We start from the raw sequence: 4,319 nt of genomic DNA on the forward strand, positions 1-4,319 counted from the left end.
AAAAAAAAAAAAAAAAGGCTTATATGCAGTTTTTAATATAATTTTCTTTTTTGCAAAAAAAATTTATTTTATGTGCAAGAAAACTCTATTTGCTGGTGTGACCACTTCGTCAAAGAGTAGGTCAATAAAAAGCCGCATGGAAGCATTAAGAGAATGTGGTTTTCTTGCACCATTTATATCTATATGTAAGTAAATAGGCAATGTTCTTATGCCTAAATTTTATATATGATCATGTATACAACATATATGATCATATCTTTGATCATTGGATGTGTGTGTGTGTGTGTGTGTGTGAGAGAGAGAGAGAGAGAGTGTAATCACCTATGTCCGTTTGTCCGTTCACCCCATTGATCAAACGGTTGAAAGACAATTATGGGCCTTACACATGAGGGACAATAAGAGAGTGTCCAGGGCATCCAATAGGGTTGAAGATTTTTATTTCGCTATGAGTGGGGTAGTCATTTTTTCCTTCATGTGTCTATGATGCGCAAGGAGATTAATTGGATCAACTGCATGTACAGTCACGTTGTACATGTGAATATTCAATATCTGTCCCACTTTCTACAATTATAAGAGTGGAGAGGGATATATATGAAAGCAAAAATGGCAAGTGTTTAATCTATGCATATATGACCAAATGATCGTATGAGCAACGGATCCACTCTCGTGCGTAGGTCTATCAGCCATCTTTCTCTCATTTTTAAACATAAAACATGAGTAATTTTATCTAATACGAGCGATCCAATACCAATCCATTTCATAATCATAACTGTTTTGTGAGTTCTGTTTTGTGAGTTCTGTGAATGACTGATAACCATTCTAAATTATGATTGGGGCAATTATTTTGCCCTTCATGTATTTATGGTGCATAGATCTACAACCCTTCTTTCCTTTTTTTTTTTTTTTTTTTTTCTAGTACTTAAATTTTTTTAAATTACTAACGATAAAAAAATTGGTTGAAAACAATTCTTATAAATTCAGAATTTTTTTAGGAAAATTATTTTTATAAATAAATAATTAAAATAAAAAATATTATTTATTTATTTTCAAATAAATATTATGTATAAAAATGATGACTGGGCAATGATAATAAGATAGAAGGGATTAATAATAGGGGGCAGATTTCGCTTTTCAAGTCTTCATGGCGAGTAAGTGAGGGTGGGAGTAGTTGATGATAGTGAGATAGTGAGATGACAGCCGGACGAACGTGTGAAATGATGCGTAACTCGATAGTCTTTTTAGACCGAAGAGAGAGACTACTCTTTCAGTCACCCAAATATGACAGAGACTGTAAAGAGTAGAATATAACAGCTGGCTTAGACAAAGAAAATGGCGGAAAGAGTTTGAGCCAACTGGCTATGGCCCAAATTGGAGATAGAGAGAGAATTCACTTTCAATCCTCGAGGACCGAACCCTCCATAAGTAAAGTCCAAATTCAACTCTATTGTGAAGCCTGGAGAAACCCCTCTCTCTCTCACTCTCACAAGGTTACATAATGATTATTGGAGTCTCACTTTCCGTAAGAGATGGTGGCTGGAAGCTGGATAAATGAGACTGACCGACCACCTAACTACAGTTCAACACTGGGGTACAAGTTTGGCCATGTTGACTTCCAATTAGGAGTGAAACGGGATCGGGTTGAATCGGGTTTTTTAAAACCCTAATTCAATTTTGAGTTTCTAAAACTCAATCCTGCCAGACTCAAGTCTAAGCCCAATTTAGTTGGGTTCATGCCAATCTAACTCGATGTTAATCGACACTAATTTGATTGGATTGATCTTAATTTTTTACGAGGGTTAGACCAACTCTGATTGATTGTGTTTTTGTCATTTGTGTCTTGTGTAAAATATATAAAGAAAAATAAAATAAAATAAAATAAAAACCAATAGATCAAATGAATCAATACACAATTAAAATTATGAAATATAATAGAACAATAGATCTTCAAGACACTTGACTATAAGAATCAGTGACCCTTATTTCATTATTTTGAATAAAAGTATAAAATGACATCCTTAAATTATATGTAAACAAAATTAGGGTTAAAACCAAGGTCGAATTGGGTCAGGTCGGGCCAACTGAGCCTAGTCCTCAATTCAAATCCAACCCAACCTTGGCCTAGGGCCAGTGTTTTTCAACCCTAACTTGTCCTCAAGTTAAAAATTTTTAGCTTAAGCCCAATTTTTTATCCATGCCCTGTTTGGGCTCCGGGTGGGTTTAGGTCATCAGGGCCAAACTTACACCCTTAGTCGGAATAGAGTCAGGATTGAGATAGAGCTTGAGGATGGGTCAAGATTTGAATTTTTTGGACCAAAACTCAAGGTTAGACTGGGTCAGAATTGAGATCTCCGGCTAAGCCTTTCCCGACCATGGCTTTTTCCTTTTTCTACTTGTTCTACTTCAACTTTTTCCTCTTCTCCCCCAACCCAACCCACCCTAACCTCATTATGCATAGAATGGTGTTTAATCGAGATTGATCCAAATTGGTTCTGGGTTAACTCGTTTGATTCAGCCAATTCCAATTTAAGTTTTAAACCATGATGGTAATATAGCCTGCCCATTGATGGAAGTAACAAGAAAATAGGTCTAGTTTGGTTCAAGGTTTAAGAACCCGGATTCAAGATCTATATCAGTCTCAGCCAATTTCAATTGGAATCAGAGTCGCTAAGAATCAACCCAAATATGGCCTAACCTAGTTTTTTAAATGGAAACGGTCAATCTGACTTGACGAAAATCAACATTGATTGGCCTCTACCAATTCCAATTCAAATCAACCGATTCAATCCACCTGATCCCGATTTTTGAAACCCTAGTTTGGATGAGGGGTGAGTCAGCTTGTCCATATAAATCCCAATCTGATTGATCCCACTTTTTTTATTTTCTAAACTAAAGAACTTAATTACAACACTTTTGACAGCACTAACAACTTTTTATTGATGAAAAGGAAAGAAAGTATTATATTTCTTACATTGATAGGGTCCTATGGAGACATCCCACCAAACCCCTCAAGCCTAAGAACACCTAAACTTAATGAAGGAAAGATCCACTACAGTCATCATCCAAAGAGCCATCATAGAGATTGGATAAGGTTAGTGGTTTATTGAAATGCGGGCAATTCATATGGCCATATCAATTGGATTGGGATTATAAAGGTATTTATGTTGAACATATAGAGAAATAATTGAGTTAAGTTTGAATTTAATAGTGAAACTTCCAAATTATCATACCATGATAATTTTAATTTAAATTACGAAAAAAAGTGGACATACGATTGCATAAAATATATTTTTTTCACAGTTTCTCTCTCTTTGATTTTATACGAATCGACATCCATTAGCTTTCCTCCTCTTTTCCAAATTTCTATAATGTTTAGATAAACAACGTGTGTCCATCCCATTCCTTTTAAGTTATTATATGTTGAAGAAAACTTCTCTCCATCGATGATGGAGAGGAAGGAGAACTATCATTGAAGAGAGAGAGGGAGAACTCCTACCCCTAAGTTTCTCTCTCTAGAATAATAACATATATGACCTAGCCAACTTGGGAGGAAAGATAAAAGAAAAACAAACTAAAGAATTATTAACCAAGGTGTCTGGGTTAGTTTATGCGTATTTCGATTAATCTTCGGGGAGACTAGCACAGTAATCCACTATCATGATTTCCACTTAAATCTCAGATATACAGATGATGAATCGAACCTGAGACCGTACGCCTAATTCACATAATTTCCAATTCACCCTAACTATCTAAACAACCCACAAGTGGATACAAAATAAATAAAAAAATACATACACACACTCACACAATGCATACGATAAAGTTCGATTCCATGACCTCTTCCCCTGAGTATTGACTCCATAAGCTGAAATTATCACCACTAGGTTATCCTAATGTTGTAAAATGAATAAGTTTTCACATTTTAGCAGCCATAGTTATGTTACCATTTGCTATGCGTATACTTGTGACACGTAAACCTCTAAAAACAATGTGAACAACTAGATAAACATCATCCACACATTTGAGCATTAATCACATTTAAAAGGCACCTAGCTTCCGAGCAACAATCAAATCATAAGAAAAGAAAAATTGGAGGGTATAGTATCTCTTTCAGTATTTAATTTATTTTTTTGTTTGAAAAGGACATCAATGACCATGACATGGCCTTTCTTTTTCTTGATTTTTTTGTTTTGTTTTTTAGTTATGCGTCTTTCAAAGAGATAGGATTTCTTTCACTATAATTTCTTTCAAGTCAAACGAGGCAAAGACATTCTCTCATATATATATATATATATATATATATATATATATGTATATATATC

Source organism: Macadamia integrifolia, chromosome 1 (genome assembly GCF_013358625.1).
Source record: "Macadamia integrifolia cultivar HAES 741 chromosome 1, SCU_Mint_v3, whole genome shotgun sequence".
NCBI classification, from domain to species: Eukaryota; Viridiplantae; Streptophyta; class Magnoliopsida; order Proteales; family Proteaceae; genus Macadamia; species Macadamia integrifolia.